The 27,314-nt window shown below is 34.8% G+C and overlaps 3 pseudogenes across 3 annotated transcripts; 1 reads left to right on the top strand and 2 right to left on the bottom strand.

Moving 5' to 3' along the window:
• Nucleotides 1–1,883: 1,883 nt before the first annotated feature.
• On the bottom strand, nt 1,884–4,485 carry LOC145136744 (E-beta-caryophyllene synthase-like; annotated as a pseudogene). The gene is made up of 7 exons (XR_013720697.1): nt 4,375–4,485; nt 4,000–4,273; nt 3,542–3,922; nt 3,144–3,362; nt 2,813–2,951; nt 2,472–2,720; nt 1,884–2,353 (listed from the first exon to the last, which is right to left on the bottom strand). The product of XR_013720697.1 is annotated as an E-beta-caryophyllene synthase-like (transcript).
• Nucleotides 4,486–9,613: 5,128 nt separating this feature from the next.
• LOC145137259 (general transcription and DNA repair factor IIH subunit TFB2-like) lies at nt 9,614–13,497 on the top strand (annotated as a pseudogene). Its single transcript, XR_013720972.1, has 14 exons — nt 9,614–10,028; nt 10,296–10,404; nt 10,507–10,603; nt 10,722–10,895; nt 10,988–11,155; nt 11,349–11,417; nt 11,643–11,736; nt 11,882–11,985; nt 12,072–12,117; nt 12,198–12,264; nt 12,348–12,416; nt 12,479–12,818; nt 13,081–13,161; nt 13,255–13,497. The product of XR_013720972.1 is annotated as a general transcription and DNA repair factor IIH subunit TFB2-like (transcript).
• Nucleotides 13,498–18,610: 5,113 nt separating this feature from the next.
• LOC145139104 (tubulin alpha-3 chain-like) lies at nt 18,611–20,314 on the bottom strand (annotated as a pseudogene). The gene is made up of 5 exons (XR_013721831.1): nt 20,053–20,314; nt 19,182–19,874; nt 18,948–19,095; nt 18,780–18,845; nt 18,611–18,703 (listed from the first exon to the last, which is right to left on the bottom strand). The product of XR_013721831.1 is annotated as a tubulin alpha-3 chain-like (transcript).
• Between the last annotated feature and the right edge of the window lie 7,000 nt (nt 20,315–27,314).

Raw genomic sequence — 27,314 nt, 5'->3', positions numbered from 1 at the left:
TGGTCTAACATATAGCCATCAATTAAAGGGTTGCAAGCATATTTAAACAAAAGTTGATCCCTTTATCGTTGAACTATAGTTAGATATATTGTGTTATTACGAGGTGTTTATACCGTTCATCTTGAGAAAGATAGTTTGCATATATGACCAATTTGTGTCCATTAAATCAAAAAAATAGAGATTATGATCAACAATGGCATGATGGTTATTAATAGGAAAAAAAACGCATGATGGTTATTAATAGGAAAAAAATTTATTGTCTATATTGAAACCACAAAAGAGTAAAATGGAGTTTTTTGATTTAAAAAAAGAAATTGAGGATTTTAAGTAGGGCTGTAAAAGAACTGAACGTTCGGTGAACCGTTCGTGAACTGTTCGACGGGAAGTTCGTTTATGTTCGTTTATTTAATAAATGAACGAACATGAACACAAATTCTCGTTCGTTTAGTTAAACGAACGAACATGAACAATGGTCTCGTTCGTTCATTTACGTTCGTGAACGTTCGCTTATGTTGTTCATTTACGTTCGTTTATGTTCGTTCGTTTAAGTTTTTTTATGTTCATATATTTTCAATTGTCTTTTTATTACATTACTATATTATAGTTCATTTATGTTCATATATGTTCAATTGTGTTTGCTTATCTTTGTTCGTTTATATTTGTTCGTTTATGTTCGTTTAACATGTTCACGAACATAAACGAACGAACATGAACAAGGCAATTTATTAAACGAATGAACATGAACAAGAAAATTTCGTTCGTTTATCCGTTCGTGTTCGTTCAATTGTTCGGCTAACTTAAACGAACGAACATGAACAAGCCTTTGTTTGTGTTCGTTCGGGTCGTTTACAGCCTTAATTTTAAAGGATTTGAAACTAATGTCATCCAATTAAAAAAAAGTACAATCTCTTACTTACATTTTAAATTAATGTCATTCATTTGGATAATATTTAAAAAAAAATTGATTGTTCGCGAATTACTGAAACAAGATTATAAAAGTTAAGAGGTTCACAATGCATACATATCGTCCTTTCACTTTTAAATAATATAATTATGTTTGGTTTTTTGAGAATTAAACATTTTTAAAGAATGCAATTGCATATATTTTCAATAATAACAATTTGTATTAAAATAATAATAAGTCGACGTATTATTTTGATTCGAGAATCATGTAAACAGATTTTCTAACTGTAGCTAGCTTTTGAAGGTTTGCCTTAAATAGCTGGCTAGTAGCAATTAATAAAGAGATAAATAAACATAGTAATAAAAAGGAACAAATAGGGATATAGTCATTTATATAGGATATATGTAGGTGGTAAATAGTTTATAAATTGTCCAAGTACCAGAGAAAAAAGAAAATAAAAAAACAACATTTTAGTGTTTGGCTAAAAGTTATGTCGGTGAATCTCCGTCCCAAAAGGCATCTTCGTCGGTGAAACACATCGTTAGCGTTGTTGTAGAATATTGTTGGTGTTCCTCCAAAAGTGTAGCTGTACGGGTCTTTTTTTTGTAAGGCCTTTATATTGTAAGGCCGTGAGATTTCAACGTAGGGATTGTACGGGAAAATCAGGAGTTGCAAAATAATAGAAAAAAAAAATTTCAAAAATTTCGAAAAATTTTTCGTTGCGCCAAAAGTTGGAATTCGGTAACAACAGAAAAAGGCAAATTTTTTCGTTGCGCCGAAAAAGTCAGCGGGCCAGTGTATGCCCTATACTAGAACCGCCTTATTTTATTTTTGTTTGTAGTTAGCTTGTTCCTCCAAAAGTTGGAATTCGGTAACAACAGAAAAAGGCAAATTTAAGGCATTAAATATTTTTATTAGCGAGACATGAGTATAAATGATAACCTAAAGTCATTCACATATGTATATATTGTAAGACACGTCTACTTGATTAATAAAAAAACAGTAATAAATTACATTCAGATCGAGCTATCAAACATCAAATAACTTGCGACCTTACTGAATATCAAGATTGCCAAAATAAACCATTTTCAAGAAAATGGGTGGTCGGACATCAAACCACTGTATCAAACACTGCACAACAAGAGGACTTGAAACTCATATACTTATAGCACGAACAAGCAGAGATTTGATATGATCTATTAATTCTTCTCCTACATGTGTGAAACTATCTTTACGCTTATATAGAACATCCATCACCCGTGCCAAGTTGATCACACGTATTATTAGAGTCATTGGAATATCTTTACACATGAGCGACTCATGGGTTATATCTTTCCAAGCATCTTCAATTTTCTTGTTGAATAAGTCATGGACATACTTTTCTGGAACATCATATTGCTTCATGTAACTTTCAACACTTGATGCAACATGCGTCCTTTCTTTCTCCTCCTGCATTTTAAGTAAGAAAAGTGTGTTAATGCTTCCAAACTAGCAAAGCGAGTAAAAATAATCTTGTTAGCAATAACCAATGATTTCTTTGTAGTGAATATCAAATTTCGATATATACCTTCTGGGAGAAAATATCATCCATGAGTCTAGCAATTTGACATGATGATTTAACAAGAAGTGGTTTGGTAAGAGCCCATTTGAACGAATCATCTGTGACTATATCACCCATGCCAACAAAACATGTTGTTGCGAGCATGCTATACCCACTACTGATAAATGAAACCGACATGTGCTCCTCTATTGTCGGTACGTATCCCTCATTTGCCCATTTTGCTTCCATCATGTAGCTTCTAATAAACTCTTTCATCTATAAATGAAAACATGATCAACAGTCACATCCATTGTAAGAATTTTTTGATTGTAAAACATTATTGCAAATTAAAAGGTGTAAAAACTTACAGACTCTTTGGCGTAACTGAGATGATATGATTTTCCCTCACATGCCATGATTTCTTCCATTTCTTTGTAAATATTTAATAGTCCTTCATATATCAGTTTCATATATTCCGGAAGCCCATCCAAGCATGTAATCGACCACCTATATATATATATATATATATATATATATATATATATATATATATATATATATATATATACACACACACAGAGACACGAGATTTCTTGATTAGTTTGATTAAAAGAATTACGTTTTAAGGACGATTATGTTCATAATTAGAACAAGTTTATTTGTGTTCGAGTGCATGTAGATGGTGTGAATAGAAGATACCTTTGAATTGCTTCGGTAAAGATCTTAAGTTCTTCATAAGTACCATAAGCATCATAAGTGTCGTCAAGAATTGTTGCCATTGAAATCACTTTGGCTAAGAAAATTCTAGCTCTAGAATATTGTGGCTCAAAGTACACACCAAGTGCCCAAAAGTAACATTCAACCATTCTGTCTCTTGCATAAGGTAGATTGTTTGGGACATCAAGACCTTTCCACCACCTACATTACATTAATCCGCATGTAGAAATCTATTAAAAACTACCAAATTTTCGATAATAAATTCAAACTAGGAAACAACCTATAATATTCAGGTTATATTTTTTAGATAAGAAGAATAAAAAAAAGATAAGAAGAATGAAACTGGGGGGTTGTTGGATTGACGGAGTATATATGCATACTTGGAAACTTGGCTAAGCTCCTCCTTATGCAGTGATTGAAGCAAGTTGAACCCTAACTTCCCAAGTTTAAGTAAAGACTCGTTATGTAAAGCTTGTTGTTCATAGAAAGGAATGTAGCGCAAAGCCTCTAGTCTTGGCAACCTTTTTTGTATAGGTTGCTTTAGTGCTTCTTGTATATGGAAAGACAAAGTAGAGTTGCTTTGACTAAATCCTTGGCTATTTCATCAAGGTGAATTCTTGTAAAAACAAGAGCATCATCCAGTACAACTTCGCCATGCACCCTCACATAAGTTGCCTCATACAACTCAAGCATACATTGGACATCAGTGATTAAAGATTCTTTAAAAACTCCATTTTTCTCTTTGTACCTATTGAAAATTTCTGTTTCGATACATGTAAAACACTGTTAGATAGCTTCTTTTACACGAATAATAATTATTTTATTTATGCACACTCACGGGATGAAACATAGAAGCCATGTTGTCGCATAAGTCGAAACCAAAGGGAAGGACTACCCCCATTCCAGTCATCACCATATGCATCATGAATATGTTCCAAAGCTTTCTCAATCTCTTCTTCAAAATAATAGGCTATGCCTACGCGTTGGATTGCATCAACCATTCTTAACAAATTTGTGTGTTGCTTCGGAACATCCAAAGTTGCCATTATGTCTTTCTTCACTTCTTGTATCAAATCTTTGACTATTTGTTCCATCCTAGCATGCTCCACGTGCTACATCCATTTATTAATCATCAAAAAAGTTGTTGTACATGTATACATCGATACACATAAAAGTAATATCTATTTCTTTTAATATCTGGTAATTTACATACCTCATCGTAGATGAGAAATTGATCTCCCCAAACGCTTGGAGGAAAGTTGACAAGGGGGCGAGTAACTTCCTCTTGTGTAAGAGACATGTTCATTGATAGTTTTCGTCAATGTATGCTATTTCATTTTCTATATATTAGCATGAAGTAGAGTTAGACTATTTATAAGAAGGGCGATAAGCTTAAGGTATTTCATCACCACCATGTGTTAAACGGATCAAATGATTTCACTAGCCGGTCACTAAAATTAATAATTTAACGTTAATATTAAATAAACCCCATTTAAATGTGCTACAAAACCACTATGAGGGTATAAAACACATTATTTTACGTAATTAAATAATAGATAAAGAGATCAGATAAATTTAAAATATTATCTTAACTACTTCATGTTTTAAATGATAAATTTAAAATATTATCTTAACTACTTCATGTTTTAAATCATGAAGATGTTTTATTGAGAATTTTTTCTTGTGAATCATCTAACTTTTGAATCATTTTATTTGTTCGCTAAAAAAATATATAGAAAAAAAACTTCTTATCTTCTTACCAAAATTTTCCCTCTTATTTGATCTTGATTATATATATATATATATATATATATATATATATATATATATATATATATATATATATATATATATATATATATATATATATATATATATATATATATAGAGAGAGAGAGAGAGAGAGGGAACAAAATTAGGATCACTTGATAACTCAAAGATTTTCGAAAACCAACCATTTTTTTGTGTGATTTTGTTTATATATATATATATATATATATATATATATATATATATATATATATATATATATATATATATATATATATGGAGAGAGAGAGAGATATAACAAAATTAAGATCATTTGATAACTCAAAGATTTTTGAAAACCAACTAATTTTTTGTTTGATTTTGTTTTAAGATTTTAGGAAAGTTTCTCGGGTTTGCGTGGATTTTTTAATTCTCAACAGTTCCCGTAGCTTCTTTAGGGCTACGGGGGCTATCCCCCCCCCCCTTTTTTTAGAATTAGTCATCTACTATTAAAAATTTTACATATTAAGCATAAAATGATAAAGTTTGACTTTGGACTCCTTGTTTTTCAATTTTTATACATATTGTACTTTCGGCCCTCTAAATCAAAACTTCAAGCTCCATCAATATATATATATATATATATATATATATCAGTGTTGCAATTAATCGGCCGTCTAGGCGCTTGGCTGTCCTCCACCGTCGACGTTTATAGCTAATCGGACCCTGTTATCGGACATGGTCAAAATCGGTTAAAGACAGAGATTATCGGGTCTAGGCGGGCCTAGGCGCCCTAATTGGTAGAAAAAAAACATTAAGGGCAAAAGTTGCAAATTGTTAGAATTGCTGCTAGGGTTCTTCTCACTCCATCGCATTCATTCATTTTCATTTTTGAAATTCTCTCTATAGTCTAAAGGAACGAAAGAAAGCATGAACTGAAGCTTCTAAAACGATGTCATATTCTTCTTCGATGCCATCTCTCCCTCCTCCGACACCGTCTTTTTCTTCCATTCACGTCATCGCAGTCCGTCAGTCGTCATCCTCGAAGCTAAACCAGTCTTCGCCTTCTGAAGCTTCTACAACAGTCGTCGCCTTTTGTGTGTTATATAGCAATAATCAGGATGGAATCATCGATCATGGAATTTCCACATATCCACAGCCTCCTTCTATTGAATTCCCTTAACATTCACAAAGTTCCAAATGCAGTAGACAACAGGTTGCAGGTCCACATCTCTTCCCGATGCTATTGGAACTCATTGTTCATAACACTTTTTTCTCCCCATTTTATGCAGACTTGGATCCAAATGCAATTGTTGGTTATTTAGATCTGATGTATTAGGGATCAAAAGGGTTTTTGTAATCATAGTATCATGTTATAATGTTATATTTATTAATTTTTAGTAACTTTTTAATAGATATAATGTTATATTCTTAGGATTAATGTTTTATTTATTAATTTTTTAATAATTAATGGTCCCCGATTAATCACCGCCTAGCCGATTAATCCCTTGACCCCAGTCCACCGCCGAGCTACCGTCAAGCGATTTCTGCAACCTTGATATATATAATCTAGTTAAATATATTTATATAGGGGTGACAATTGTTGACACGACACGACAAAAATACACGACACGGAACGAAATTGGGACAAAACTGAAATTCGAATTCGTGTTCGTGTCGTGTTCGTGTTAAGTGTAAAAAACATGATGTCGTGTCGTGTCGTGTTCGTGTCTAAAATTCTACACGAAATTGACACGATTTAATATTTATTTGTCGTTTTTTTTTGTGTTTGTCGTGTTATGTAATAAAAAATTAATTAAATAAACTAATTTTTTATTATGTTATCTTTGTCGTGTCGTGTCGGGTTTGTCGTTTTTTAATCGGTTCGTTTTCGTGTTAGTTAAAAAAACACGACATCGTGTTGTGTCGTGTTCGTGTTACATAAAACCTTGTCGTGTCGTGTCGTGTCAGACAAAAGCACGACACGATGACCCGATTTGCCACCCCTTATATATATTTTTATGAGACAAAGAGTCACATCTTACTTTTTACACCGACTTCTCCATATACCCTAAGAGATAGAGAGTATTACCTTTTTGTTTGTCAAAATGAGATACACATGAGATAAAAAGAAAAAGTAGGGTTTTAATATAACCTTAAATTAATCGAAAAAATAAATCTCATTTTCAACGTTTTTGGGAATTTAAGTAATTTAACAACTTTTTAACGTGTATTTAATAAAAATCATAAAAAAAACATATTTTTAGCAAAAATAACAAGTTGGTTCGAAATGAGTATTTCGTAGCAAGAAAAAACATTTTCTCTGACAAAAAGTTCATTTTGGTTTGTATTCCAGAACAACATTCCGGATTCCGAACCAACATTACGGATTCCGGACTGAAATTTCGGATTTCAGAAAAAAAAAACTTCGAAATTTCAAAAACAAGTTCGAAATCCGATCAACAATTCTGAAATTTTGAAAAAAAAAATTCTCTTTTTTTTTTGTTTAAATCTAACAAAAATTTAAACAAACATAGTAATGTGAATTTATATACGATATTAGTGCATAAAAGTAGACATTTTTCTAAAAAACGATGATATTAAACACTTCGAAATGTAATATTTGGAATCTCAAAAATAAAGATTTCTTTGAAATAAAAAAAAACCCCTTCAGAATATGAACAATATTCCGGAATAAGAGCATTCAAAGAAAATGTTTATTTTTTAAAAACTGAAAAACTTGTTATAATTTATAACGATTAGATTTACTTAAAAAAAAATTTCTTCCACTTTTGAGTTTCACTAAATAAATTTGAAACAAATAATATTTAAAAAAACTCAACATGACTAACACTTACCTTGTTGGTTACATAAATATCTATTGTTTTAAGATTAGGAAATTTTTTAATTAGATAAATATTAGGTGGTCATAATTATTTTGGAACAAGCTGTCAGACATCTAGAGCATTCATTTAACCACTCACTACTAGAAAAAAGGCTTTCCTTGACAGATGAATTACGACATACAATACTTTTATGACAGGCATAAAAGTCTGTCATAAAATTTATGTCATATATCGTAAAATATCAATGATTTACAACAGACAAAAATGTATGTCGTAACTTTATGTCATATTTTAAAGAGTAAATTAGAATGATTTTTATCCGTTAATACTATAAGGAAAAGTTAGTAATCACAAAGAATAATACAATGATGCTATGTCGACAAGTACATGAGCACTATATAGTATGAAAAAAATTAAAGCATGTTTAAAGGATGTGAGTTAAATATTAAAACCAATAAACCATTAGATTAATGCAAAAAAACTAATTACAAAGCAGGGAAAAAAAAACCCAAACTGGCGAACCAATTTGAAAAAGCTCCACTTTGGTGTGAGGAAAAAAACAAAAAGATGAGTGTTTGGAAAAAAAATTATATTTTGGTGAAAACTCAAAAAAAACCCTGAAGAATAACCTTTTAATCGGTAGGTTAGCGTTATTTTTGTTTGCTAACCTACAAATAATAGTTATTATATATTAAAAACGATGCATGGTAGAAAATCTCATTTATAAAAAGGAAAATTATGCATGATGATAGCTAGCAAAACACCAAAATTTTAAATGAAATAAGTGTTCGGATGGTTTGTAAAAAGAAATAAAAAAAAGAGTTGAAGGATCGTTTCTATAACAAAAAAAAAACTAAAAGAGTTGAAGGACCATTTCTACAACTTGGATGATTTATGAAGAGCAAAGAAGAATGCAAGGCTATTTCAATAATGTGGATTCCAATTTCAATAAAATGAGGCATTTTTTTAAAAGTATTACCTCCTAAGAGCATCACATTTTGTTAATTTGCAATATTAGGCTACAGTCGCCACCTCTCTCGCCAAACACTTGCTACCAATATTTACACCATCTTGTATGAGTCGCTAAGGGACTCGCCAGTGACGAATCACAACTGTAGCAGCGAGAAGAAAGAGAAGGAAAAGATTGACTGTGTTTGGTTGGGGTTGTTTTTATTTATTTATTTATTTTTCAAAACAAAACCTATTAAATTTCTCTCACAACCACTCCCTACATTTTTTAACATTTACAATATAAAAACCTATGCAACAATAAAAAATCCTAAATTGATCGCCTAAACCACATATCCAAATTCCACTAAATGGGTCGACCCTAAACCACACACCTTAATTATACGGACGAATCTTCCATTTACTCTATCCAACAATCTGATATCCTAATCGATCCTTGTTTGATCGAGTTTCATAACCACATATCCACAGCCCCAGATCTGATACTTTCGGATACCGGATGATAGTTGATGTTAAGTTTCCGGCACCTGATTGTGTAACATTCTGTTTTAAAATAAAATAAAATAAATGAAATAAAATAAATAAAATAAAATAGATAAATAAATAAATAATAAACCCTAAAACCCCGAGATATATTTTATATTTTATTTTATTTTAGCCTTAAATCCGTAATAATTTATCAGTTTTAGCCATAAGAAGTTAAATGGTATAATTACTAGAATTTGGAGTTTATATTGTAATATTAGGACTTGAAATGTAAAAGATTTTGTGAAGTGTAGGTGATTAGTAATTATTGGATTTAAATTGTAAAGGAATTGTAGAGGCAGGGACCAATCTCGTTAAAATACATCCAAGTTTGGTAAAACACGGACTTGAACCCGTGATTCCTTACCCCTCCCGTTTTTAGAGTGCAACACCCGAAAACCCTAACTCTACAACACTCTTTCAGCCGCCACCTTAATCCCCGGCATCCCAGCCGCCGCCGGCCTGCTGCTGTGAACAACCGCTGCCGCCACCTCCGTTCCTTGCTGCACCTAACCGCCGACCATCGCGGCTACCTTCCCTTCCGGAGAGAATGAGTGGCCACCGTGAGTGCGTCCGCTGCCACCATTCCTCCATCTTCTTCTTCTTTCTGTCGCCATCTGCAACCGCGACACGGCAGTTGTCGGTGCTGCTCCGACTGCCCCTCACCTTCTTTCTGTCCTGCAGAAGCTAGCTGCCGCCGCCTCCGCTCGTACGGCCCTCCCATCCACTATCCGCTGCTCCGGTCGTCGTACCACCCCCGAAGAGGAAGAAACCAAAAGTTATGTATCTAGCTTTATCGTAGCTTTCATGTCATAACACACTTCTATCTGCATCTGTCTATGAGTCAGTTCAAAAGGATTTGGATTACGCACAACACAAACACTCCAGTCTCCATTATGTGTAATAGTTTGTGTGAGTTGTTTGATTTAACAACACACACAATATGCATCTTCCTTAATGTGTGACCTAAAACATGATTTGAATTGAGTGTATGATCTGAATATTCGTGAATTTATTGAAATTTGGGTTAAATTATGTGATGAAGGCAACAACGATTGCGGCTTTTGCGATAATGACAGTTGAAGATTCAAAAAAGTTGCTTTTACCAGAATTCTATCCTTCTTGGGTTGTTTTCTCACAGAGACAGAAGTTGAGTGATACTTTTCTACCTTACATTCTTCCTGCTTTTGTACTTTCTCTCCGCTTTCTTTCTATCTTCTTCAGGGACTGATTATTCTGCTTAATCTTTCAGTTGACCTGGCTTAATAACTATGGAGTTGGAAATGAATTGGGAGTTGAAAATAGTTTATTTCAGGAAACAAATTGGTGTGCTTTAGAACACCAACTATACAGGTCCAAACATTTCTTTGGTTTGTAGACATTGTTATGCCAAATTAATTTTCAATATGTGCTTCAATTTCACAATGAATTCCAACACAACAATTTGTTAATATATGAATTATGAGCACAGACAAGGTTCACAAATCGATCCCTATAATCAAACACACCTTCAATCTTACAAGTTGATCAAGATGCCTCAAGTGAAGATTATAGCTAAGAATTTCATGGACATGGTGTCCTCCTTACCTGCCATGAAGCTCGACAAGCTATACGAGAATGCCTTCATTTGTGAAGCTATTCTCAGGTTATCTGTTTAAGTCCATCACTTTTGCATTGTTAATATATGTTTGATGTTTGATCATTTACACAATGTGTTAACCACATTTTGTTGCTCAGGTCTTTGCCACCATTGGCCAAAAAGTATGTTCTCCAGTTGTTGTACATAGATGTGCCTGTGTCAGCCAGTTCATTGCAAGAATGGGTTCTTGTTGATGGTGCTTCAAAGCATAGAGTTGCTGTTGATAGACTCATTCAATTGAGAGTATTTACTGAACCTGTTGATAGGTACATGTGTTTGCTTAATTCCCTTTTACTTTTTTCTTTTTCAAACAGAGTTCCCTTCACCTATCTGGTTTATCTTTTGATGGATGATTTTTAGTTCATTAGATCATTGCCTACTTCATTTGCCATTTAATTCAAGAGTATATAACCTTTTGAATTAAGTCTTATTTGCTGAAGTCCTGAATTGTGTCTGCAGGAAGAAGGAAGCCACTTACAGGTTAAACCTGATGTTTCAGATGAACCTTCGGAAGCATGTTGTTCATGGGTAAGTCATATGACTTAGTGGACTTAATGGTGATATGACTTAAATCACTTAATCTGGTAAGCTATATGTGTGTGTCTCTATTTGACTTAATGCTGAAAGAATGACTTAATGGGAAAAAAACTTATATACCTCTATTGTTGAAACTTGTATCCCAACTCATCTCCAATGCTGATTGCTTATGCGTGTATGTATGTATGTATGTGACATTTGAGGTGGTTTTTGTAGTGGTGTGTTACCAAGAGAACCTATGGCTGCAAATATAACAGTAAGATTCCCAAGCTTAGAGGAGTTAGACAACTATGCTGCTCAACAATGGGAGGTATGAAACCTTGTATAATCTTTTTATGTACTTTGTGTTACTTTCATTAAATTGTGAAGAATATATTTCGGTTTCTATCTTTAATCATTTTGCAGCTTCAGTATCTGTATGTTCTCTTTGATGACTTGCTATTGTGGCAATTTAGTGTTTCTTGCTGCATCTCATAAACTCTGCTGAAGTTGAGGTTACAACAAAGAGCATCAGTCCTTCCATGATGAAAGTCTCCCAACGAGGCCTTTTAAGTCAAAGGTGGTTTTCAAATTATTTCTTAAAATTATATACCATTTTTCTCTTTAAAGTATGAATCTCATGATGGTTGATTCACATTTCCATAGGGACAATGAAGGTTCTCGGCTCACAGAAAGTGGTTTTCATTTCCTGGTATGAAAAATATGTACTTGAATTTATTTATATTCTGTATTTTATTAAAATTATTGATATCCGTTTTTTTTGCATTACAGCTAATGGATACCAATGCACAACTCTGGTATAATGTATATCATCAGGGAGTATATCAGTAATTCTGAGGTATTCATATTTTTTGCATCTGTAATTTTTCTATATTCTCTAAATACTATATTTTGAGTCCTTTTTGAACTTTTTATGAACAGGACAGAGGAGTGGACTCTGCAGATCTGATCTCATTTCTGCTGGAACTTAGCTTTCATGTTACTGGCGAGGTATCAATTTTTTTTTAATATATATATTTTAAAACATAAATGTGATTTGAAAACAAAAACAGGCATATAATATGAACACTTTAGATGAGATACAAAGGATAACAGTTAAAGATCTTTGCAGACTTGGGACTCATCAAACTCCAGAACTGCCCTTGTTAAGTTGTTTCTTCTTTAATATAAACATGGACCTACACATTCATAGCAGAATTTCATGTCTGATAGCTGAAGGTGCTTCTAGAACTGCCTTTAAGCCTTCTAAAATTGTGAATTAGTCTATTGGGTTTTTCTTTTATTATTGGCAGGATTGCATATTGGGTGATGATGTCAACTCTGACCAACCAAGATTTCAATTATTCTTTTAGCAGTTCAAGTACAATACTTAATCCCTAACCAGTTTGTAAGGTAAGGTCTTAACCTGTCTCATATTGGTCTATGTAAGCTTTCAACTGGGCCATTTGTTTATTTTTTGTTATTTGACTTCTATACTGAAATAAACTTTCAGTTACATCCTCTCTCTCTCTCTCTCATATATATATATATATATATTTAGAAAAATAAAGTTTTAAGATTGCTAACGGTTAAAACTTTATTTAATCTTAATCTCTTTTCTTAATCCAGGGTTATCTTCTTCTCCACTGATGCTAATTCCATTTTTGCCCTTCAGATTCCAAATATACCAGGCAGGGGAGCTTTACAAACATAAATCATGGCTTTTAAGGGCTTTACATCTTATAGTTGGTGGAAGGTGTGTACAATAACAATATAACATGCATATACTAAATTTGTTTCTATTAATTCAAGTTTCTATTAAAAGATTCAAGTGTTTTTTTAATTACAGGTTTTGATGGGGAGGCTTTTGGAAGGTATTTAATGAATATTTTAATTACAGGCTTGGGGGAAGAATGAATATACAGATGTCGAGCTTGATAGGGTGCGTGAAAAATGGGAAACGTATGTCATAAACTTAATTTACGAGTGATGTATTTGACAATTACTTTTTGATGAATTTGGAACGTATTTTTGAATTTGACACTATAGTTTGTGTAATTTGGACAATAAATTTGTAATTTAGTTTGATTAAGATTTGGTAGAATATATATATATATATATATATATATATATATATATATATATATCTATATATATATAATTTAAAAAAACTATAAAACCATGACATACAAAGCATGTCGTAAAAATATGTCAAAAACCATATTGTACAAAACATGTCGTAATTTGAAGTCGTAAATGTCCGTCATTCGTAAATGTCCGTGATAAATACAAAAAAGTTACGAATTATGACAAAGTCAGTCGTAAATGTATGTCGAAAACGCATGTCGTGTATGTATGTCGTAATTGTTGGTCATGAAAGTCTCGTAAACTTTATGACAGACCTAATGTCTGTCATTTTCCTTTATGACATGGCTTTCAATGACAGACATTTGTCTGTCATATATAGGCATTTATGACAGACATTGTCTGTCATCTGTCATATATAGGCATTTATGACAGACATTGTCTGTCAAGGAAAACCTTTTTTCTAGTAGTGATGATGTCCATTATACGGTTATTGAGCAGACACCTGGACACATATATAATCAGAATTTTCCATAACTAATAGTATCAAATATTGATACTAGAATTGTGAGCAAATATGACTGATATGATGAAATGACTAATGATATTTGCCTCTTTTTGGTGAAGTCCTCAACATGCAATCTCCTTAATATAATACAAACGACAAGAGATATAATGTGGGAGTTCTCTGATACATAAGTCAGAATAAAATCGCATGTTTAAAGCATAGATTAACGATATAGAAGAGAGATACCTCTATCTTAAGGGACGTTTTGCGTTTATAGGGCTATTTTGGAGACCGGGAGCTTTCTATTACTCGGTCTCTCGTGAAAGCTTTATTGAATATGAGTTGTGTTCTTTCAGTACTATAAAAAAAGAGCATTACCGACAGCCAAAATCGTCGATAATCCATCGCTAATACCGACAGAATTGCAACAGACCAAAATCCGTCGGTATATTCTTGTCGCTAATTGTTTGTAATAGATTTCTGACGACTACGCCAAATTTTTAGCGACGGAATTTTCCATCAGTAACTAGTAACCGATCACCGACGTAAATAGTTTGCAACGGATTACCGACGAAATGTGTTTGTAACAGATTACCGACAGAATCTCAGAATAACTTACTAACGGCTTATCACCAAATTTTTGTGACAGATTAGCGACGGATTTTGGCATTATCAAAAACAATTATAAATTCATGAAAAATTAAAAATAATTACATATTCAACACGGAAAAATATCAAAACATACATAAAGTCTATATTTTAAAACCAGCAAATATAAAAATTAAAAAGTTTCAATATTCAACATCCATTAAATCATCGGTAAGTAGCAATTTTATTTAAAAATAATAATTACATAAAAATTCATTCTTTTATATTAAATGGACAAAAATGTAATAGAAAAACACAAAACTCAGAAAATCCTAACAAAAACTTTTTTAAACATAAATAATATAAGCTTTAGTTCCTGCCAAAATAGATGCCCCGAAACAAGCCAATCTTTTTCCAAAAGTGTCTGTATAAAACTAAAAATTGATATCCTATTTAGATTAAAAATAACACATGACCGTATAAATTGGTTAAAAACTTACTGTTAGACTTTCGATAGTTGAACAAACAAACTCCATTGCTTTATATGTGGCACCAGATATAGATATTTCATCAATTATCTATGACAAAAAAACTGATTAGTGAATCAAGATAGGAAGTTTAAAGTTGTGTTTAAAAGATTATTTTTTGGTACATTGTAACAAGAACTTATTGAAAGTGAATCTTACTTGTAAAATCAAATCTTTTGCAAGAAGATAATCTGGCATTTCTCCATCCAATACGAATCTTAAGGTTGGAGGCACCTGTAAACAAGGTAATGACGAGCAAAGTTTTTATAATTCCAATGGGATGAATCATTCCATTCCTTCCCTAATTTCATCATAACAAACAAACACCACCTATGAAGAAAAGGCAAGAGAAAGAACCAAAACACAAATTTTCAAACCTTAAGCAATAGCCTTCTGGTTCCTAACACAAATTCGGCATCAGTGTAGCAAACTGGCCAAATGCTCCAACAATACACGTGTAGGAATCAATACCAAGTAACACCTGAATACAAACCATGAACAAAGTTAACTAATTTAACATATCTAATTACTTATATAATACTTAATATTTAAAATTGAATTTAATTAATTTGTGTGTACCTCTCGAGGCCTACAATGACCTTGTGCAAGAGCAACATGGCACACACCTTTGTAATCAGTCAGTATTAGCCTAAAAAAACAATTAATTTCATTTAATCCATCATCCAAAAGCTTATAAAATAACAACAAAGAAAAAATATAACAGTAGTAAATGTTCGTTTCATCATACTCTTCCTCAAATATGTGATCTTTATCAGGTAAAATATCTGCTTGTTTTGGAAGAAAAGCACCACCCCTGTTTCATCATACTCTTCTCAAATATTGTAGTCTGCATTTAGCAGCAATCACCAACAAATAATAAATGTTCTAAATGGTAATATTAATGTGTGTGTGTGTATATATATATATATATATATATATATATATATATATATATATATATATATATATATATATATTAGGGGTGTTCGAGGTGCTGTTTGGTGCGGTTTATACTCAAAACCGCAAACCGCACCGCATATGCGGTTTGTTATTTTCGGGAACCGCAGACCGCACCGCAAAGGTTATAAACCGCGTTATGCGGTGCGGTTTTGTGCGGGCGGTTTTGCGGTTTTTGTGCGGTTTATGCGGTTTCATAAACATAAACATAATAAGTGTGTGGTGCTTTATATTCTATGAAGAAAAGATTAATTACCTATATAAGCATCTTCTTAATACATAACATCAAAATATTTTACAATGTTTTAAAATTATAATACGAACTTATGGCACTGTAAACACATATTTTTGATATAGTTGGTTTCATATTTTGACTCATGTTTATCAATCGCAATCTCATAAACATTATTAAGAGTATTAAAAGTGGTAAACATCTAGTGTGTTGTGTGTGTGTGTGTGTATATATATATATATATATATATATATATATATATATATATATATATATATATATGGTATGTTGCAGTGCGGTTTGGTAACTATAAACCGCAAACCGCACCGCATAGTGCGGTTTATGAAAACTATAAACCGCAAACCGCACCACGAGCGTCCAAAACTGCATTATGCGGTGCGGTGTGGTGCAGTATGGGCGGTTTATACGGTTTGTGCGGTTTGATGCACACCCCTAATATATATATAGAAGAAGATTTATACTTTTTTCAAGATATGTGATCTTGGACACATGCAGTTTGGTTGGCCATGTCTTTTTTTTTTCCATTAAGTGTTGTTTGGAGAAATGATATTCAAAAAATATGTTAGAAAATGATTGCAAACCAAGAAAATTGTAAGAAAAACAAATAAGGGCAAATTTCTAAAAATTGCCCCACGTTCCATCTTTTGACCAACCTTGTCAAAGATAAAATGCAAAAAAATAAAAATAAATAAAAATAAAATAAAAATTAAAAATAAAAAATAAAAAAAATAAAAAAATAAAAAGTTAGTGTCAAGGAAGAGAAAAAAAGGTTTTTTTTCCGTTGTACTTTCCTTTTTTTTTTCTTAAAAAGGAATTGTAGTTTCAAAAATCAAACCTAATTATACTTTTAATTTTTTCATATTAGGACATTGTAGTTTGAAAATTGCTTTGTCTTTGAATGACATTACCATAGTTTCAACTACAATGTTGTAATAGGAAGAAACAAAAGTAGGATGCTAAAAAATGAAAGTAAATTGCTATTTAACCCAAAAGAATATGAACTTTGAAATGGGTATCTAAAAAATAGTAAATCTTGATAAGGGAAAAGTCATTTTTACCTGTTCATAATCCCAAATATTTACACAATCATCCTCAGCTGAACATCCAAAGACAGAAGGCTTGTTTGGGCACTACTACAACATACAAAGGAGGAGAAGAATCCATGATGAAGGTTTGATACTGTTGAAAAATGTCAAATCAGTGATGTATTTGAAGTTTCATCTAGGATCGATTTCCAGACCTCCACTCAGCAGCAAATGAATTTTTTCCAAGCCACTCAGTAGATTGACTGTCTATAGACACCAATTTCAAACTTAAAACTTTAAAACATGATAAAACTTTAAAAGCATGTTTATAAAGGTAAATGCCAGTCTAAATAAACTAATAAGTACTTAATGTATGACCTTTTGCCGAGTAAAGTTTTATGTGGTTCCTTTTAGCTTCAAAATTGATATGAAAGCCTATAGTCTCCCTCAACAACACCTAAACAACATCTATAAAGTGGTAAAAAGCAACAAAATGAATAAAAAAAACTTCACTCCAGTAAATATTTTAACAAAAGAAACACATACCTCAGTGTCGTAGCTAGGATTTTGTTTTAAGGTAGACCAAATAATATACAAAATAAGAACAAGTGGCAAAATTCTTCAAATGATAACAAAATGTAATTATATATGCATTCTTAACTACATTGTTTATTTTAAGTTGCACACGATATTATCTTACATCATTAAAATAATCTAAAATGGAGTCTAATCGACATAGACAACAATGTATTCTCTTATACTAATTTCAAGTTTTGAATGGAATAGACCATATTACAACCCCGATTACTTTTATTTAACATATATATATATATATATATATATATATATATATATATATATATATATATATATATATATATAACCTTAATTTTGTGTGGGTGGGCCAAGGCCCACTCTTGTCCTATATTGGCTACGCCCCTGCATACCTGATTTGATGCATTGTTGCGAATGAGATTGGTTAACAATTCAAGACAGTCCTGTGAAGTTACAAATATTGGAACAGATTCAATATTTTTGCATTACACGATAACCAAAAACAATAGAAACCCATTGATGCTATAGACTTAACTAAGAGTCAACTAATTACCTTCACAACAACACCACCTTCTGAACCTCCCTCTTCTTTAATGATACTGAAAATCTTTTCAAAAGCACCCTTAAAAACCAAGATTTTTTTGGATTTCCTAGTATAGCAATCAAAGGACATTAGGCAGGAAACAGAAAGTAATGTAACGTTATTGTTAAGCACAGAGTTTGACAGTAAATAGGAGGAAATTTACCTTTTCTTCTCGGGTCAAGTAGGTGTGAAGTGACAAGACCTCATTCCTTATGACCTACAAGGAAATCAACATAGTGTTTAAGGAAAAAGACTTATTAAACCTCATACACATTTAAAAATTTGATACCTACCAGTCCATACGAATATTCATAATCCGAGTTATACCATGAAGAATGGTAAGAATGACTTCCTGTAACCTGAAGGAGACCCCAATATATGATATAAAAAATAACAAGGAAAAAAAAGGATCTTTACAAGGTAAAAATGTTCATTCCTCTCGCCTTCCTCCATTCGTTCACCAACATACCAATGAACAAACACCCAGCAACAACAACAGCTGTGTTGTTGCTTATCATGCAAACTGCTCTTTGAACTTTAGCACGATCAGCCCCTGGAACAACTGTTGGTGGTTGGTAATTAATTCCACACTTGAAACCAGTTAGGCACCTAAAAACCTAATCCAAAAGTTTCTTGATTTATTCATTCATATTCTAATTAAAATTAACTTTAACCATGGCTAATTAATTTCTTACCAGTCAATAAATTGAACAGTTCTTTTGGTTTTAATGGTGGCAACAACAACATTAACATCTTTAGGGACAACATCACCACAATACATCAAACAACAAGCCATATACTTTCCATGCCTTGGATCGCATTTAGCCATCATGCTTGCAGGTTCAAATAGTGCATTTGTGATTTCAGGAACTGATAATTGCTCATGGTATGCTTTTTCAGTTGAGATCACAATGGCATATGAGGAAAGCATGAAATAGATACGTGGGTATGGGACAAGATTTGTTTGAAACTCTGATGTCAGCGTTAATTGCTCCATCAAAATGTAGGGAAGTTGTTAAAGATGATATGATTTGAGAGATTAATCTGTTTAAGTTGGTGTATGTAGGTCTCTCAATGTCTAATGATCTTCTACAGATGTCATAAATGGCTTCATTGTCCAAAAGCATAGCCACATCTATGTGTTCTAAAAGAGAGTGTGTAGAGAGAACACTGTTGTAGGGTCCCTTTTCCTTTCCCTTTGTTTGATTCTTATACATCCCCAAAATTTCAAAGAAGCAACTTACTTGAAATGTTGCGATGAGAGGAATGAGCATTTTCCCTCTTTCATTTGCATTTGGACCATCAATCAACTTTTGGTCAGCCAAAATGCTATTGCTTTCATTCGTAGCAACTTTTTAATCACTTCAACTATATTAGGAATCCATGCACTACCATTTGGAAGAAATCAGTAGCATAAAAAACAAACAAAACAGATCGATAAAATTATAAATTAACAAACAAAAGAGATTTTCACATCACTGACAAAAAATTTCTAGTATTAGCAACTTATAAATCAAAATTTTCAAATAAAGCAATCAAAATCAACACATAATGCGAATGGTATACCTGAAAAACTTTACCTAAAACCCCAAGGCAGCTGTGGAAACCTCCTCGAGGAAGCTTCTCTTTATGTTCCCACGAGAACCGAAACCCGTTGAAGTTCAATCGACATGATACATCACGACCACCAGTACCTCCGCCACCGTCGCCGCCGATATTTATTCTCGTTAACAGAAATTCCTCCTCACAGCCACCGTGATCTTCATCACCACTCATTATCCTCAGATTAGTGATGATAGTAGTGCACAATGGTGTGCGATGGTCGGAGATAGTGTGCAATGGATCGGAGGTGTGTGCGTAAGTCAAAGGTGGTGAAGCATATTAGATCGTGAAGGGGTAAATTAGGTTTCAGTTGAAAAAAATTGACCGGGTTTACAAATCTAGTAGATTCGTTTAAGTATGTCCACTATTCAATTTCCGTCGGAATCTTTTCTTTCTTTTACGATTTACCAACATGTTGACCACGGAATCTATTTTTTTTACTCTCGTCGGTAATCCGTTAGAAAGTGGTTGCTAAAATCGACGCAATAAGTCCTTCTTAATCTGTTTGAGATCCCTTGGTAAACCATCATTATTTCCGACGGATTTTTCGGTCGCTAATACACCTTTTTCCTTTTTCTAGTAGTGTTTGTACTTTTAACGATTAATTCATAACCCGTATTTTTACCTTTTTTTATAGAGTGTGTGTTTTCGGGGATATGTTGAAATCATGTAGTGGCGAGGGTATTGCAAGTGAAGGTGGGTCACTTGATGCACCTAAAGAAATAATAATTGCTACAAGTAATTAATAAATTTTTTTGTGACCTATTTTAAAAATTTGTAGATGACCTACCTTAATTTATTTGGTATGGACTTTTATCTCATCTTTTGTATTTCAAATATTGTCATAGAATTAACCCAATACATTTAAAAAAAAAGAAAAAAAAATTAAATGTAAATTGCACGTTCGTTTCTAGCAAATTTGCACGACACAATCATGCAAATTGCAAGGAATGGTTGAAGACCGAAGTCACTATTACTCTTAGTTGGTATGAAGATCGTTGGAACCGAGGCGAGGTTACGCCTGTACAGCACTCGATTGGGTGAGACCCATGGGCAAGGCCCGTTAGATTGTGCAGTCTGGGTGAGACCCATGGGCGAGGCCGTATGGTTATAATCGTGCGGGTGAGACTCGATGGAGATCGGTTGGAGCAAAGTACTAGATTATTGTAACGCCATGTTCCGAATCGTTTCATAATGCGGGTTGGTGACCTGAAGACCGAGTATCATCAGACTTAGGGCCTTTGAGGAAAAGAGATTTAGACCCATTCGGGTGTGGGTAAGGTAATTTGGATGATCCGGGAAGTTCGGTTTGTGTTTTGGAGCCAAGAGGTACTTTGTTAAAGTGTCAGTTCGGGCTTATATGGAATTTGGATTTTTGTTCGAGAGGTTTTAAGGCAAGTATGAGTTGATAGAAGTGTAGAGTTTCTTGTTACCTCTTCGTGGAGATAAGGATCGTCGGAAACAGAATTATAACAAAGAAGTTATGGCCTTCGGAAGATTCATGGTTTTAGGGTTTAAGCAAGTACGCAGGGCGTACACATGTGTACGCATGGCGTACTTGTGCTGAGGTCAGTACGCTGGGTGTACTAAGCCATATGATCGTGCATGCCTTATGGAGTACGCTGGGCGTACCAGAATTACACTGGGCGTACTACAGTCAGACCCAAACCTTAATTTAGGGTCTTGGACCCTGTTTAAGCTCCTCAAGTCACCACCAAACCTTATTATATTCAGCCTCCATCCCTCTAAACCTTAGAGACAAAACCCTAGCCCCCATTTGATTAGTTTTTGAGCTTTTGGTGGTATTTCAAGCATTTTGGTGATCTTTGAAGAAAAATGAGCTTCTTGGAAAAGTGTGGGATTGCTTGGAGCTTTTAAATCCAAAATTTTTGCATCTTGATCTATCTTATGGAGGGCAAAAGTTTCTATCTTGATGAGTCTAGGTGTTAGATCTAGTTTAAGGAGCATTTTAGGTTCATTTTTGGTCCTTAGAGTCATCCATGTGAGTATGAGCTACTCCATGAGCTTAGTATGATGGATCTTGACATTTGGGAGGTCCCTTGTTCATAAAAATGTCATCTTGATGAGTTGTGTTGGACCATGCATGATTTTGGGTTCTTATTATGGTTTGTATTAAGGTTTTGGTCCCATTAAGCCATGAAAAGGGAGTAAGGTTGCCAACTTTACATGTTAAGACATCCCATAAGTCAGTAAGAGGGAGTATCGTAAGACTGCGGGGAGCCGTAGCATCCACGAGTCAGTGAGAGAGAGTATCGCAAGACTGCGGGGAGTCGTAGCATCCATAATTCAGTGAGGGAGAGTATCATAAGACTGCAGGGAGCCGTAGCATCCACGAGTCAGTGAGAGAGAGTATCGTAAGACTGCGGGGAGCCGTAGCATCCTTGAGTCAGTGAGAGAGAGTATCGTAAGACTGCGGGGAGGCGTAGCATTCACGATTTGGTGAGAGAGTATCATAAGACTACAGGGAGCCGTAGCATCCACGAGTCAGTGAGAGAGAGTATCGCAAGACTGCGGGGAGCCGTAACACTCATCGGTCAGTGAGGGAGTGTTGTAAGACTGCGGGGAGCCATAGCATTCACTAGTCAGAGTGTGGCGCAGAGGGGTTCTTAGGCCTGGGTAGCCTTGCCAATTGAGTATGTGGGAACCTGGTGGCCGGACCAGGGGCGAGACTAGGGTCTCAGCGATGATCGGAAACCGTTGTGTTTTGAGTTAGGGAAGGGTTGATGAAAATTGGAAGGATCGAGGTGTAATGCATGCGTAGATTCGTGGAACATGGGCAATGAGTTGAGTATCAGATTGGGACGAGTGGTTCCAATTTTGTGTCGGACCAGACTATTGTATTTGATTTTGGCTCTATCTGTGTGGAGGACGAGCAGGTTGGGATTCAGATTTTTCAGATGGATTTCATTTTGAGAGGGATGTGTTTCCCATCTGATGTTTTAGACTTGGGTGAATCGGTTCGTTGGTTTGAGGAGGACCATGACACGCATGAATTAGCAAGTAGTAGACGACCGAGGTCGGATGTGGGGTGCGATTTCAAATTGGTTGTAGTAATCGCTTGGGGTAAAGCGAAATTAATGATTTTAGAGTTCAGTGTGATTGGTTGAGACAACTCGGTTGGATAGAACGACCGTGAAGTCGTATTTTCGGATGGGCTAGGGTACCCTTAGAGATTCAACTTTTGGGTCGGGAGCTGACCTGGTACCCAATGTTGGAAGAAACATTTGAAGGGAAGCTGGGGCTTATGGTTATGGAAATCAGAGGATATTTCCGACCGGGCATGGTCATTCTTCTAGTGTCTGAGAGCAGAGTATTGAGGTTCGTTCTTCAGATTGGTTCGGATAGCAGTACCAGTGGTTGGTCCTTGGTGAGATGTGACCCCTCCGTTCCTTTTGAGTTACGATATGGACCGACTAGTATGTCTGACATGAGTGATCAGCAACCAATTATGGTCAATGACTTGTTCCCATTAGTCGCAACAAGATAATCAGAGTTGGAAGTGTTTTATCGGGCATGTTATTCGATGAACGATTAACATGGTGATATTCCGCATGGGCGGTCTTTTGGGGAGACAGACCACTACAGTTTCTGAGTTCTGGAGAGTCAGAGTTGATGCTGCAACGACAAAGGGGTCCATCCTTTTCGGGTTGGGAGTTCCTGTTTTAGTTTCGGATGTCTTGGGAAGGAGACCGTTGTATGTTACGAGATTTTCCGGTTGTGCTTCTCGGCTTGGTTGTTTCAATCTATGAGTCGATAAAGAGCGATTTCGGGGGCGAAATCTAATTAAGTGGGGGAGAATTGTAACACCCTGATTTCCTAGATGTGGAACTTGAGAATTTTATTCACATTAAAGGACCTACTCGACGAGTTGGTTGGTCCCAACTCGTCGTGTAGGAGTTGATCAGGACGCGCAGATTATGAAGTCTACTTGTCGAGTCGGAGGACTGGACTTGACGAGTTGAGTCTGTTTGATGAAACCCTAATTATTTAGGCTTGCACCCTATTTAAAGGACTTTAACTCCTTTACCCCGCCTCCCTGATCACTTTAGCACCCTGAGAGAAACCCTAAAGTAGTTGGTATCATCTGTGTGTTTGTGTGAGAGAGAGAGAGAGAGAAAGGCTAAAAGTGTGTGATTTGTTGCATTCTTTGAAGGAGTTGGAGGAGAAAAAGGCTTGGAATGAGAAGGAGCCCTTGGATCCAGTATTCTTTCAGTGTTAGCTTCCATTTGGAGGTAAAAAGCTATCACCTTGACCATTTGTTTGTTAGATCTCTTCACTAGGGATTTTATGGCCATTTCTTTGAGTCCTTTAGTTATTTGAGCATGCCTTGAAGATGAGACCTCAAATTTGGACACTACTAGGCCCTTTAGGCCTAAAGCCTCAAGCTTTATTAAGCTTTGAACCGTCTTCATGTCCTAAACCCCTTCTTGAGCTTACTTTTGGGTGTTTTAGCCTTGTGAGTCCTTGCATGATCGTAAAGTTAGCAACTTTACGTGGTAACTTCATCCTAGGAGGTTGGATCTGGAGTTTGGAGCATTGGAATTGACTGGAATGAGTTTAATGAGAAAGGGCTGAAGAACTTGACGCGTTGGCCATCCAACTCGACGAGTTGAATTGGTTTTTCCCGTTTTTGGATTCAGAGTGAACTCAACGAGTTGGTGGGACAACTCGACGAGTGGCTAGGGTTTTTCCCCAATCTTCTGGACTCTGCATGGACTCGACGAGTTGGCTAGCAACTCGGCGAGTTGACTCGGGTTTTCGTGATTTACTGAGTACTGAGGAACTCGACGAGTTCATGAGTTGCACTCGACGAGTTGGGTCAGCTTTGACTGCTGACTTCCGTTGACTTTAGGGTTTTGGTCAAGCTGTGGATTTTGGCGGCTATGGAGGGGCGGAGTCTAGACCAGCAGTTCGAGTGTAGGATATATTGCTTTACTCTGCGAGGTGAGTCTTCTCACTATACTTACCTGAGTGGTGATATTGTGTGACCGGAGGGTCTTATTCGAGTTACTGACCGGAGGGTCTTATGTGCTTATACTGAGTTATTTGATATCATGCATTTTGTCTTTATGATTTATATTGTATATTATTTTTGTGCCTTATTGAGTTAGGACCGGAGGGTCCAAACCGAGTTGTGAGACCGGAGGGTCTTCACTGAGACACATAACCGGAGGGTCCTTATTGAGACATAGCCATGAGAGGCTAATTATTTGTGTGTGTGAAATGTGTTTCAGGTACCTCTCAGGATCGCGGGAAGGCGCCGACATGATTCTACACACCAGCTGGAGATTATGTTTTGAGGATTATGGGATATTGTTAAACATGTTGTTGTCTTGTGTTTTGAACAACTTATAAATTTTATTTTGAGAAATGTGAAATTGTGTTTTGGGAGGTTTTAAAAATGAAAATTTTATTTGAAAAAAAATAGAGTGTTACACGGAGAAATTATCCTAGTTGGTTTTCAACTTCCTTTTGGAATTATTTAAACAATTTAAAGGTTTCTGGCTTATGCTTCAATAAGTAAATACACCCATACCTACTAAAGTTATCAGTAAAAGTCACAATGTATCATTCACCATGCCTTTTGGCGGATCTGAACGGTCCACATACATTGGTATGAATTACGTCCAACAGATCCTTGCCTCTTTCATAGTTTCTTGTGAAATACATCTTGGTGAGTAAATAAGACTCGCACACATCATTTAAATCTAGGTTAAATGATTCCAAGATCCCATCCTTTTGGAGATTGGCGATGCGTTTCGTTTTATATGGCCAAGACAAGAATGCCACAAGTATGATTTATACAATACACAATTAGAAGAACCAACATTTAATATTAGATTATTGGAGTTGCCAATACAAACAACACTTTCATATATACCATTACAAGGAATATCTTTGAAAATAAAAGAACCATTTTATAAAGCACGATGTCACCATTATTATTATCAAAAGAAAAACAAAATCCATCCTTGTACAATGTGTAAAATGAAATAATTTTTCGAGCCATATCAGGAGAGTAGCAACAATTCAATAAACTAAAAGAAACGTCATTATTTAGCACAATCTTGTATTCGCGAATCCTTGTGACAGGTGTAGTGCGCCTGTTCCTCATGACCTGTTTTAACTCGCCATGCTTCATCCTTTTACTTTACCTTAGTCCCTACATATGAGAAAATGTGAGTACCACATCCATTATCAAGAACCCAAGAACTAGAAGTTGACATACTATAGAGTACAAGCATAAAAAATACCTGAAGTGCCAATACATTTTTCCTTGTTTTTCTTCACATCTTCTAGGTACTTTTGAAAGCTACATCTCTAGTAACCTTTTTCTTGGTAGTAAAAGCATATGACCTCCTTGGGATCGGTGTTAGGAGCTATTTCAACATCAGCCTTTCTCTTGAAACCTTGGTTGGAAGATCCAACATTGGCCTTTCCCTTTCCTTTGGGATGAAAAAACTTATTCTTCTTGTTAGCACCACCATGCCCAATGGCCAAGACAGGAGTGGGAGAGGTGGAGCTTTTAGTCTTAAGCATGCTAGCTTCGACAGTTTTCAACATGCAATGGAGCTCCATTAAGGTATAATCGAGATTGTGCATATTGTAATTCATAATGAACATATGATTTGAAGCAGAAAATGAGTTAAGGACCATATCAATGGTCAACTCCTTTGGAAACTTGACACCCAAGTTCCCTAATTTGTCAATGTACGACTTCATTTTCTAATCGTGCGAACATACAAAAGTCCCATCTTGATGTTTACAGGCCATCAAGAACTTCAAGATCTCAAATATTTCTTAACGAGCCTGCTCTTGGAATATATCCTTGAGATTCTCATTAATTTTGCAAATCCCAAGGCTCTCGAAACTTTTTTGGAGTTCGAAAGACATGGTCGCCAATATTAGTCAAGCAATCTTCGTAGATTCATTGTAATGCTTATTATAAGCAACCACTTCCTATTCAAATGAGTCATCATCCAGTAAAGGGAGATCTTGATCGAGGGCATACTCTTTGCCCTCATACCTCAAGGTGATCCTACAAATACGAATCCAATCCAAATAGTTTTGATTATTAAGCTTCTCCCTTGAAATGACTGATAGGAGTGAGAAGTTGGAGTGAGGTGGATGAGAAGGAGGAGGAAGATTGTTGTTTTACTCGTTCGACATCTACAAGACGAAAGTTTAGTTATTTTTATTTCTCC

This window comes from Lactuca virosa, chromosome 9, assembly GCF_052849685.1.
Source record: "Lactuca virosa cultivar CGN04683 chromosome 9, Lactuca_virosa_CGN04683_v6, whole genome shotgun sequence".
Classification (NCBI taxonomy): domain Eukaryota; kingdom Viridiplantae; phylum Streptophyta; class Magnoliopsida; order Asterales; family Asteraceae; genus Lactuca; species Lactuca virosa.
Note: the sequence above shows the minus strand (reverse complement) of the source record. Positions and strands in the feature narration are given on the sequence as shown.